General features: G+C 39.9%; 1 protein-coding gene and 1 pseudogene across 3 annotated transcripts in view; both read left to right on the plus strand.

Moving 5' to 3' along the window:
* The window catches only part of Rbm4b (RNA binding motif protein 4B), a 47,459-nt gene that overhangs the window by 13,819 nt on the left and 20,607 nt on the right, over positions 1 to 13,033 (plus strand). For 2 of the 3 annotated variants that reach the window (XR_015635028.1, XR_015635025.1), the window contains one exon: positions 1,581 to 1,698. The gene's annotated coding sequence lies outside the window, so the exon portion shown is untranslated. Of the gene's footprint in view, positions 1 to 1,580; positions 1,699 to 3,947; positions 4,153 to 13,033 lie in introns of those variants that run through there. The other variant, XR_015635029.1, reaches the window with a different exon arrangement.
* On the plus strand, positions 8,560 to 9,991 carry LOC134485284 (proteasome subunit alpha type-3-like; annotated as a pseudogene).

Below are 13,033 nucleotides of genomic sequence, written 5' to 3' on the forward strand. Positions count from 1 at the left end.
CTCTTTGAACTCCTGCTATGCACCAGGATATGGTGATCAATGTATTCCTTCTAAAGAAATAAACCTTAATTCAGTTGTGCTAATTACTACAAAGCGCTAATATGTAAACACCAGAGGTCTACAGAGGGTGGCTATCCCAAATGGAGGGGAGAGACACACCCATTAGCCAAAAGAGAAGCTCTGGGGCTTGAGCAAAGCTGTGGGGAACCAGAAGAATTAGGATATGGGAGCCACTCACACTGACCCTTACAGCAGACTGAGGGAACTTCACTTTCACCTTGGAAGGTACAAGCTTCACATAAGCTCATTAGTTTTTCTTTAAAGTGCTTACTATTCTAACGTCAGTAAAATGGAGATTAAAAGAAAAGTACATTGTCAATATAAAATGATGCATAGGTATAGATCTATTCAAGTGGCAGTCTGGATGGAGGGCTTACGTCTCTGAAACTGATCAAGCTGCCTCTTCTGTTCAACAGTAGCTGAGCACCTGCTGTGGGCCAGGCCATGTCTGAATTGAATAGTGGAGAAACAGTCCCTTGGAAAACTAGGGCGGCTGTAGAGTTAATACTATATACTGCACTGCAACCACTTACTTGCACTTAAAGACTGCAAAGCCTGATGAGGTGAAACACACTGTAATCCTAGCACTCGGGAGGTAAAGGCAGAAGGATCAAGAATTGATAAAGTTAGGCTGCAGAGATGGCTCGGTAGTAAAGCTCACAACATTTATAATGGGAGCCAATGCCCTGATCTGGCATGCAGGTGTACCTGCAGATAGAGCTCTCACACACAAAAACAACATAAAAGTTTTCTTTGACTACATAGTTTGGGTTACATGAGTACCTATCTCAAAGAAGTGAGGGCCCACCAGCACGAGCATGGTGGCTCACAACTGTAACTCCCATCCAAAGGGATCCGATGCCTTCTTCTGATCTCCATGGGTACCAGGCACAAATGTGGTCCACATACATACTTGCAAGCAAAACATTAACGCAATTTTAAAAAAAAACCTTTTTTTCTTTTAAAAGCACTAGTCAGATGTGGTAGCACATGCCTTCCTTTAATCTCAGTGATGGAAGATGAATCCCTGTGTTCAAAGCTAGCCAGCTTGGTCTACATGATGAAATCCAGGCCAAAAACAAAACAAACCTACACTTATTAGTTGTCTACAGATATTTCGAGTGTGAGGAATGGTGAGAACTGAGGTAAGTTGCTGGCCCAGTTTGGGGAAAGTAGGAGAAAATAATATCCCTGTCCTTTGCCTCCATGATTTTCTTCCTGTGCTGTGTGAGGCAAAGCCCTAGGGACTCAGCAGAGCCCCCGAGCAAGGAACAACCCTAGCAGCAGCATTCCGTGAAATAGAAATACTGTAAATACAAAGGAAAGTAAATTTAAATATCATTTAAAGGCTGATTTAAGTATCATCACCACCTGGGAGAAAGAAAAGTGGCCAGATTTCCTTGAAAATTTCCTAGTGCTGGTGCAATGCCTTTGTAGGGTTGGGAGAGAGACACAGTACTACTAAGGCTCAACTCTGCTTGGCAAAAGCTCCTGTAACAAAGCCTTGCTTCATCTTTTAGGTCTGCCTGTGACAGCCTTTGACCTACTCCTTCCCTCTGATTTCCAGCCACAAAGTGAAGACAGGCACAGAAAACCATGCAAGGCACTGCACGGAGCTTTTCCCAAGGACAGAAAGAGGTTGGTTGTCTGCAAAATGGCTCCCCCAAAAGGGAAGCAGTCTGCCTAAGTTTGGTTCCTGGCTTCAGTTTTTGACTCATATAGGAGCCTCAGGGAGTTAGTTTCCCATCCTTGGCAATTTGGGAGAGGGAGAGGAAAAAGTACACACACATTCCAGGGAAGAATTACCAATGTTAAAAGAATCTGGGGGGTTAGGGATTTAGCTCAGTGGTAGAGCATTGGCCTAGTAAGCGCAAGGCCCTGGGTTCGGTCCCCAGCTCCGAAAAAAAAAGGGGGAAAAAAAAAAAAATCTGTGCCAGGGTGGCCACACATCCCAGGAACTTACTATGTAAACTAGACTGGGATCAGATTTGTGGCAGCCCTCCAGTTTCCCAAGTGCTAGATCAAGGGGTAAGCTAAGCCACTACATGGGGCTTTAAAATTGCTGAATTTCTTAATTTTATTTATCTTTATTTTATGTGCATTGACATTTTGCCTGCATGTATGCCTGTATGAGGGTGTCAGATCGCCTGGAACTGGAGTTACAGACAGTTGTGAGCTGTTACGTAGGGGCTGGGAAATGAACCCAGGTTCTCTGCAAGAGCAGCCAATGCTCTTAAACACTGAACCATCTTTTGCCAGCCCCAGTTGCTGAACTCTTTAATTCACTGGCTGGGACAATTCTAGCCCCAAAGTCTTAAGTCCTGTGGTACCACATCAGAATTCAGAATCTAGCTCTGAACTAACTTGATACTCAAAATTTTTACAGAACAGATAGCTGCTAGGGCAGTTAAGAACACTGGCTGCTTGCTTTTTTAGCCAAGAAATGGTTCATGTCTTTAATCCCACACTCAGGAGGCAAAGAGGTAGGAGAATCTCTATGGGTTTGAGCCTGATCTACACAGTGAGCTTTATGACAATTAGGACTATATAAAGACCCTGGATCACCACCAACAACAACAAAAAGTTAAATTTAAAAAGCACTGGCTGCTTTTACAAGGGACAGTAACTCCCATCAAGGAATCTGACACACACTTCAGACCACCATGGGCATTTCACACATACAGCATACACACATGCAGATAAAACATACAGTTTATAAAAGATACGAACCAATTAGTATAGGGAAAACAAAAGTGGTATACTCAAGGGAGCTATCATTCAAGGGATAGTCTCCATAAAACATTTACTACTGTTTATTTTATGTGTTCCAGGAAATAAAGTGTGGAATTGTAAGGGTTGAAGCTCAGCAGTAGAAACTTGGGTGTATATATGAGGTATATATTGGTGTAGCTGAGAATTTTCTGAATTTTATAAGAATGGTCAATGAGTAAGCAAACAAATTGGGTAAGTACCACAAACTACACAGACTAAGAACAATGGTAGCCTTCACCATCAAATGTCACAGCAGGGATCAAGCTATACAGAACACTGACATAGAGGGAGACTGGGTAGATCAGTAAAAGATAAATCTGCAACAATAAAAACCTAAAATGTGTATGGTCAGTGAAATGAACCAACAGGTAAAACTGCCTGTCACACAAGCCTCATGAGCTTCCCTTGAGTATACCTTTTTTACCTTCTCTACCCCAGTTGAATCATCCTCTTTCTACTGTTATGTTTTATCTGCATAGGTCATATCAATGGAGAATACATCATTAGCTCAGTTGTGTGCCCTGCCTCCCACATTTTGGTACAATATTAGGGACTAATATCTAGTGTCTCAGTATGCTGGACAAGCACTCTTCTACTTGAGACATTAATCCTCTGCCTGAAACTTGGTAAGTTGCCTAGGATAGCCTTGAACTGACTCCACATAGCTCAGGCAGCCCTCGAGATCACTGGAATGTACAGCAAGTCTGGCTTGACTCTTATCACTCCTTAGTTATCAGGTAAGGGACTTTTACAGCCCTACAATCTTAGGAAATACATACTTGAAAATGGAGATCAGTCTCTTGAAAAGTGGGATGGTGACATAGGGAATAGTGTACTTTGGGAGTATACGGGGTGTCATTAAAAAATTGGCAGCAGTTAAAGGTGAATCTGCAATGATTAAAAAAAAAAAAAAAAAAAAAACTTAAAATGTGCATGAGGTCAGTGAGATGAACCAACAGGTAAAAGTGCCTGTCACACGAACCTCATGACCTGAGTTCAATCTTCAGAACACACAAGGCAAGAAAAAACCAGACTACTCCCAGGATCTGTCTTCAGACCTCTACACCATTCATACACTTCCCCACTCCTCTTTCTCTCCTCTCTCATACATGCAGATAGACGAGGGTGTTTTAAAAAACAAGTGCATGAGTTATCAACAATCTTGGTTCTGAAAAAACAACACCTGGAAATACCATCCTCACACCCATCCAGTGTCAACACTGAAAGACTTCAGCTCCAAGTCCAGACTATTGTGTCTTATGAATTATTGTGCTTTTATGCCTTCACAGAAACATAATACATGGTTTAAATATAGAAAAAGGACTTTTAATACTTTCCAATAACTACTATAGCACACTGGTATGTCACTGGCTTATATTGTTAGCCTGTTTCCTTCTCCAAACGGTTGTTTTAAGTTGCTGACTTGAGTTACAGTTTTAAAAACCAATTAAATGAATTAGGACTAGGATAATGTTTCTAACAATTTCTGAAATAGCCCTAGTTTGCCCCATTTTGTTTTCTGTATTTATACAAAATCGTTCAGCATTGACAGTTAAGAAATCAAAATAGCAAGCAACTCTGAAAAGTACTTAAAACTGTTGGTTAACATTTAAATTTTTATGTTAAATAAGCAGAGATCAGAGGTGAGCTTGAGGGAGCTTCAGAGCAAGCCAATGCCAAGTGCACACCACACTCAAGACACATGACAGACATACATGCACACAAGCAAGCCAGTGCCATGTGCTGTGCACACCCACACTCAAGACACAGGGACAGACATATGTGTACACAAGCTAAGAACTGTAAAACAAGCACTTCTCATCAGTGTGCAAATTTCCTCATCTATAGTAAACAGACTTTCACTTATCTTTACATATCCACATGGTAAGAAATGTGTCACCTAAAACAAGGGAAATATTTAAGTAACCCTGATCTAGATGAATTCACTTTTATATATTTATGTGTGTATAAAATAATCTCAAAGATACAACTTGGGGTGGGGAGCAAAACCATAGCAGTTTCACTTATCTATCTTTTCATCTTCAAAATGAGTTAGGCCTGATTGTGCAGATCTGTAATCCAAGTTACTCCAAGAGCCTTAGGAGGACTTCAAGTTCATGTCCAGGATAGGTAATTTAACTTCAAAGGCTGCAGAAGCATGTGCAATGACCTACCCTTAATCTCCAGTACTGGAAAAAAGAAAACTCAGACTTACTGCTGAAAACAAACCCTTATCAGGATTACCTAGGGGATTGACAGATCCAAAAGCAGAGAGAAAAGGGATCTAACATGTTTTAAAATATCAGCACAGTGTGCCTGAAACAGAGTAGTTACCTAGAACTCTCCCCAGGTTGTCTATTTGCTTCTCATTCTAAATTTTTGCTAAATTTCATTAAAAAAAAAAATTAGACCTCATTTACTATAAAAACACGGACACATAGTCATTGCTTAAGTTCTCCTCATCCTCTGAACACTATCATGCACTGTAACTCACAACTCTATTTACTATGGTCACTGTCCTTAACAGAAAGCTTATTTAGATGATGGAGCTTCCATTAGTTTAGGTGGTGAAGACAACATGTAAGCCAAACGGAACAGGAAATAATACAGTCTTTTAAAATAAAAAAAAAATGGCATGGCTTAGTAAAACACTAACTTTGCACTGGTAGAAATAAGAAGCTGGATGAAAATAAGTTTAAAGAGAAAACTGAAGCAAGGGGCTTAGCCAGTAAAGGCACTTTAATCCTGACAACTTGAGTTCCATCCACAGGACCCATATGTAATAACCAACTCCTACAAGCTGTCTTCTGACCTCCACACACACACAAAATGTAAAAAACTAAAAATAAAAAATTAGAGCAAAAACTGGAAAGCAAACCAATAGAAAAGGTTTTGCTACAAACAAGTGAAAGAAAAGACGTTAACTGGGAAGGAAAATATGACCAGACTTTCTCTACATGAACACAACACAATGTAATACTGATACATCAACCAGTTAAAAAGGAAATTATTTTACAGGATATGAACCACAGGAAAAAGGAAGTGGGCCCAAACATAAGTAGACTGGCCTTATTAAGATTAGCTAATGAAGAGGGAACATGATGTGGATTAAAATGCCTGAAAGTAGGTATATGTAATAAGACTGGTAAAATGTGAGTAGTGGATGCCTGTAATCCTAGCACTTGGGAAGCAGGGGCAGGGAATAAGCTATTTAAAGGCTACCAACACTAGATAGCAAAAATTAAAAACAAAATGGGGCTGGAGAGATGGCTCAGCGGCTAAGAACACTGACTGCTGAGGTCCTGAGCTCAGGTCCAGAGGTCCTGAGCTCAATTCCCAGCAACCACATGGTGGCTCACAACCATCTGTAATGGGATCTGATGTCCTCTTCTGGTGTGTCTGAAGACAGTGACAGTGCACTCATATACATAAATAAACATCTCTTTTAAAAAACAAAATAAATGAGATGGAGATGGCTCATCAATTAAGAGCTCTGGCTACTTTTCCAGGACCTGGGTTCAATTCCTAGCACCTATGTGGCAGTTCATAGCTATCTTTTATGTTCCAAATGATCTGATGCCTCCTTCTGGCTTCCAAGGGTACCAGGCATGCATGTGTTATATACACTAAAATATATGCAGGCAAAATGACAAACCAACAAAGAATATACAAAACTAAACTGGGAAGGGAGCTGGAAGGATGTCTGTGAGCAAAATGCTAGTTGTACAAGTACAACTTAGAGAAGCGATTACCAACACCAAATTAAGACCCCAGGAACAAGAACAGAGACAACACTCAGGTTCACTAAGATATCCTGCCTCAAAAACTGCAGTGGGGCTGGGCACGGTGGCATACACTTTTAATCCCAGCAGGTGGATCTCTATGAATCTGAGGCCAGCCTGATCTAGTTTCAGAATACCCAAATCTCTGTAACAGAGCCCCTACCCATCCACCTGCTGGGGGAAAAAAAAAAACAATAGGACTAAGACTGCTCAGCAGTTAGCATGCCTGCACCCCCCATACATAAACACCAAAACTAAGAACATTTTTAAAAATGGTGTAGAGGCCTGACGTAGTGCACACTTGGGAATAAAGACAAGTGAATCTCTCCAAGTTAAGAAGCTAGCATGGTCTATATAACAAGTTGGCAGCCTAGGTTACAGAGACCCTCTCCAAAAAAAACCAAAACAAACAAACAAACAAAACATGGAGAAGATCTATTTCAAACTCAGGACTCACACACATATGAACTTATGCATAAACTCTTTCCCTTTCAACACACACACAACTGGAATTCATAGCATTTATTAGCATTCATGAAGCCCTACTCCTCAGTACAAAAATAACTATATTCTTGCCAAGTTGCCCACCAAAAATGTTAACTGTTATTAGACTGAGAGGAAACAGGTAAGGAGACAAATATTACCTGTTATGACTAATAGGCCCCTATGGGTTCAATTCTGAAGAGCAGATGTTGGGTATTATGTGATAAGTGGACCAGGAAGCACTAAAGATTTCTCTAAAAGATAAAAGATCTCAAATTACACTCAAAGCACTCCAGCCCAATTTAAGCCTGCCTATTTCTGCCCCTAGGGACTAAGTTAAACTGGTCTATAGCAGTAGTTTCTCTAGAAATGCAGGGTATTATAGGTAGGAGACATCCTGTCTTCACATCAGGCCTTCAGTTAAAAAAGTCACAGTGGTACACACCTTTAGTGCCAACACTTGGGATGCAGAAGCAGGAGGATATATGAGAATATGAGGACAGTCTGATCTACATAGCAAGCTTTAAAACATTGTAGAGATCCACCTCAATAACACCACAAAGAAAGAAAGAGAGAGAGAGAGAGAGAGGAAGAAAAGAAAGAGGCCACAATTCCATATTGTAGCTGAGGTTCTATTTACTATATGTGTATTGTGTATGAATGTCAAAGTGTACATACATGAAGGTCAGAGGACAACTTTCAACAGTCAATTCTCTCTTTCCACCAAAGGTTTTGGGTATTGAATTGTCAGCTTTAACTCATTGAAACAGTTCACTGGCCCTTTTAGAACAGATTTAAAATCTTTCAACTAAGTAGTCATTTAGAAATCAAACTCAGCTACTCACCTCACACTGCTCACACCGCATGTCAAGTAAATTTAAAATGTGGGAATAGAATACTCAAGAATTAAGAAATTTGGGTTGGGGATTTAGCTCAGTGGTAGAGCGCTTGACTAGAAAGCGCAAGGTCTAGGTTCGATCCCCAGCTCCGAAAAAAAGAAAAAGAAAAAAAAAATTAAGCAATTACTGTTCTTGCAGAGAACCTGGGGTTTCGTTTCCAACATACCTATGGGATTGTTACAGCTTACAGTGGCTGGTAACTACAGTTTATGGCAATATTCAGGACTTAAGGGTAACAACATGCACAAGGTACACATATACATACACAAAAATGTAAATTGCACAAAAATGCAAAAAGGGGATCTGGAGAGATGACTCAGGTGGTTAACACTTGGTGCTCTTGCAGAGGACCCAGCACCCACACAGTAGCTCACAACCATCTGTAACTCCAGTTCCAGGGAATCTGGCCTTTCTTCTGACCTGAGCACAGTAGGCATGGACAAGGTACATAGACATACATGCAGGCAAAGCACTCATATATTACAACAAAAACGAAGTTTACATTCAAGTGCAGAAAACCTGCAATCCAAAACACTAGTTATCTAAAAAGGCTCAAAACCCAGATGACGGTATGCTGTTAAACTTTTCTTACCTGAAAAACTATGAAGTGAAATATCAAAAAGCTAACATCTATGCTCAAGTCATACACACTGATGTAAACAAGATGGAAGTTTAGACATGAAAAGATAAAAAGGCTAATAATAAAAACATGACCACACAGGCCTGTGATTCCTAGCACTTCAGAAACTGAAGAAGGATTACAAGGTTAGCCTTGTTTACATGCAAGTTAAGGGTCAGCCACGGGTACAGAGGGAGAACATGTCTCAAAAAAACTAAAAGGGGAACAAAGTGAGTGGTGTATTTCTATAATCCCAGTACTTCACAAGCAGAACCAGAATTTCAGTTTTAGGCTGGACTGGATTACATAGTAAAAAGCAAAACTCCATGTCCAATGATCAAAAATACCTAACACTTATCAATAAGCTCCTGAAAAATGTATTTTATAATTTATAAAATGTTATAAAAGCAGCTGCACAGGTAAATCTTAGGAAGTTTGAGGCCAACCTGGTCCTTGGCAAATTCCAAGACAGCCAGGGCTACATAGAGAAACCTTCCTGTCTCAAATCACATACCAGCCCCCCAAAAATGCTACTTCAGGTCTGCAAGCCCTCCACAGCCTGGTGGATCAATCAGCACCCTGAACTCCATTTGCACCTAGTATGGCATGGCAGCCTTTACTTTCTCTCCTGTTGGAAGCGTTTTTCAATGCCATAAAGGCTGTGGAAACAGTAAAAAGCAATTAGATGGCAGTGTATTTGGAGCAGAAAATTAGTTCTTTGGAAACTATGATGGTTCCAAACACTTTTTAATGTTGACTGGCATGTTGGAATGATAGGGGCTTGCTTATTGGCATATGCTCTTTCCTTAAGCAGCAACATCTACTATCTAACTTTGGCTGCATCATTTCCCTAGATTTTAAACTTCTCTAAAGCCTAGAACTGCAGATAAGAGTGGCCATGTATGTACATGCTTATACACATTATGATGCTAACAGACCTTTGGGCTGCAGTTTAATGTTGGGGTCATATAGTGCAAAATGACAGGACAAACTGACCCATCAGGTATTTCATCTGGTTACTGTGGCTGTGCCACTGGCAATGCTGCAAAGACAGAAATAGAAAAGCTTAAAATGAAAGAAATGACCTGCCATCATGTAGTTAAAGAAGTCACAAAAATAACTTATATCATACATGATGAAGTTAAGGATAAAGCTTTTGAACTAGAGTTCACCAAGTTCACAAAAGAGGAAATAGTAATCAGCCAAAATCAGCTCTTACTAGAACCACTGTCATTGTTTTTTAGACATATAGCCTTCAGAAGGGTTACATATCTTTTTTTTAAGAGCAGCACTATGTTTCTCTGGCCGGCCTAGAGCGCCTGAGCTCATTGACCCTCCCAAACCTCTGCTCCCATGTGCAGGAGTCACAAGTGTAGCCTACATCTAGCTCTGGAGATGGAAATGAATCAAAGGCCTCCTGCATATTCTACTATTGAACTACATATAACCCTGCCCAAAGACCATTTATAACCTTATCAAGTTGAAAAAAATATTTAAATGTGAAGATGTATGTTCCTAAGGTAACACTTATTAACCCAGCAGATGAGAATGGACTGGCTTCCAGTGAAATCCTGACCTACAACCCCGGCTTTAGTAGTAGTTATTGTGGCTGATGGTCACTGGCTGTGTGTCAGCCTTCTTAAATACAAACAGCATCCCCCCCCCTTTTTTTTCCCCAGATAGGGTCTCGGGCTGGCCTGAAACCCATTACTCACTAAAGATAACCTTGAAAACTTGATCCTCCAGCCTCCATGCCCACTGCTAGATTATAGGTATATATTCACTATATGTGGCAAAAAAAAAAAAAAAAGTAATTTTAAGGCACACAATTCCATGCTACTAGAATATAAAATGATACAGATGTATAATCAAGTTCAGTTACATTGTGAAAATCACATTTTAAGGACTGGAAATACATACAGTAAGTCACTTCATCCCATAAATCTTTTTTCCTGAGACAAGCTATTATGTTACCTAGGTTAGCTTTGAATTGACAGACTCCAGGTAAATGCCAGAGTTTATAATTTTGGCAGTTTGGGGCTTATATACTGTGAGAGCCCTTTACAACTGCATTATACTCCCAAACGCTGTGAAAACAGGTCTTAAAGTTGCACAGCCTGTTATCAAATGTGTGGCTCTCCTGCCTCTTCCGCATGACTAGCCAGGATTACGGCCATATACTATGCCTAGATATTTTTTCCTTTTCCCTCTGGGCCACCCATACTCTATAGATGTGCCATGCTGGAATCCTGTTGGGGCTTTTTCATTCCATTTTAGTTCTCACACTTCCCTCTTTGAAGTTTCTGTTCCCCCAGACAGGATCTTGATATGTAGCCCTAAAACCTACTATGGATAACAAGGCTGGTTTAAAACTTGCAGTCATCACCCTACCTCTCTACCTGCCAGCAAAAATTTCTTGTCTGTATTAACAAGTCTTTAAACACATCACAATGTTCTAGTTTAGTTGAAGTCAGTAACTAAAAGCCACTTTCCTTCCCTTTTCCACACCATGGATTAACAGATTAGACTGTACTATACTAATGCTCTATACTAAATTCTGTACTATTCCTTATATTGTAAAATTGGTCCCACCTTGTTGCACACCTGAAGCCAATTAAGCATGTTAGATATAGAAGAACTAAAGGAAATCAAGGCACTCATAGAACTTATTTGACTTGACAACTTAGGTAAAACATGTGGGGATAAAATGCTCAGCTTACCACTAAGTCCTATACAGAAGAATCTAAATGGGTGGTATCCTTATTCCAACAAACTGTCTTAGCTCAACACCACAGAGGGCATCATCTTTACTTCTTAAGCTAGCTATTTACCTGCTAGAAGGTCATTATTCCTGTCACAAGATATGCGTCTCAAAGGCATCATCAGTCACCTTAAGGAAGGATAAGGCACAAGCATGACTAACCCCTTTTATTTTTTAACAATTAGTGCAAACATGGACAGATGCATGAAACTTTCAAATTGCCCTCCCTCTCCAGAACCAACTGATTATTTTTAGACATTCCTTTCCTGTTTCTGAATAAGATGTTCCTAATTTATCATCTGGTACTTTTAAAAATTACTTTCCAATTTCTTTCTTTTATGGTCTCTCTCCATACTGCTGGCTGTCTGGAAACTATCTAGACCAGGCTGGCCTCAAAGCCAATAAGATCCACCTGCCTTTGCTTCTCCAATTCTGGGATCCAAGTCATGCACAAATATACCCAGTTTATCTCCCAATTTCTAATATGTAAAATGAAGAGTATTATTCTTATACACACTACCCAATTCATACTTCATCAGTTAATGAAAACGCTGCCTCCATGATCAACCGTATGCACTACTATAGATTCAATGTGTTGTGTCTTCTTTCACCTACATTTGAAATGCCAATCAAAGTAGAGACCTTAGTAGGAAGTGATCAAATCATGAGGGCAAAGCCTTCACAAATGAGATTAGAACTGCCATTTTTAAAGAAACCAGAGATGGCTGGGCAGTGGTGGTGAATGACTCAAATCCCCAGCACTCAGGCAGATCTCAACAGAGTTCAAGGCTGGCCTGGTGTACAGACCGAGTTCCAGGAGAGTCAAGATTACACAGAGAATCTCTGTCTCAGGAAAAAAAAAAAAAAAAAAGAAATGAGAGGTATGTCAGTCAGCCATGTTGAAATCAATATAACAGAAGCTAGATAAATTAGCTATCTGTTGGTTTCGCTAGCTTCTGACTTCTCAGTTTCAAATACTATGAATATATTTCTAGTGTGTGTGTGGACCATTCTATTTATGGCACTTTGTTGTGTTACCTCAAACTAAGACAAACCACTACTCCAGCTGTCACTCACTCTATACAGCATAGACTAGCCTGGACCACCATTGTGTACTGTGTAATCCAGAGTGCCCAGAATACAGTCACTCTCTTTTAGGATGCTAAATGACAAGCTTACAGGAATACACAGTATATTTATATTTCTTGTAAAGTTTTTTCTTCTCTAATTAAAAAAAAAATCTGTACTTGATAATTCAACTTTTGATTCTCCAAAAGAACTTCACATTTCAAAATGTTTAAATACTTTCAGTCTTTGAGACATTTCCTCTTGAAACTCTCCTGCTTCAGCCTAATACACCTGCTTGCTCTCTAAATGCACTGGAGACTAGTTCTTGGACTGTACTGCCATCATTCTGGAAAATTGGTCTTTCTCTCAGTATGACCTCATACATTAAGAGAGTTGAGAAGACTAATTTCAACAATTGAAAATAGTATTTAATTCCCACAGCACACATGACCTACACCTCTCACTATTCCCTCCTCCTCAAGACTACATTAGTATTAATACATTACGGTAAGAAGGATTGAATTTGGCATTAACCAATTCAACCCTGCTTCTGAAAAACTTTTGGTCTAGTGTACAAGGTATAGCTTAG

This window comes from Rattus norvegicus, chromosome 1, assembly GCF_021556685.1.
Source record: "Rattus norvegicus strain SHRSP/BbbUtx chromosome 1, alternate assembly SHRSP_T2T, whole genome shotgun sequence".
Taxonomy (NCBI): Eukaryota; Metazoa; Chordata; class Mammalia; order Rodentia; family Muridae; genus Rattus; species Rattus norvegicus.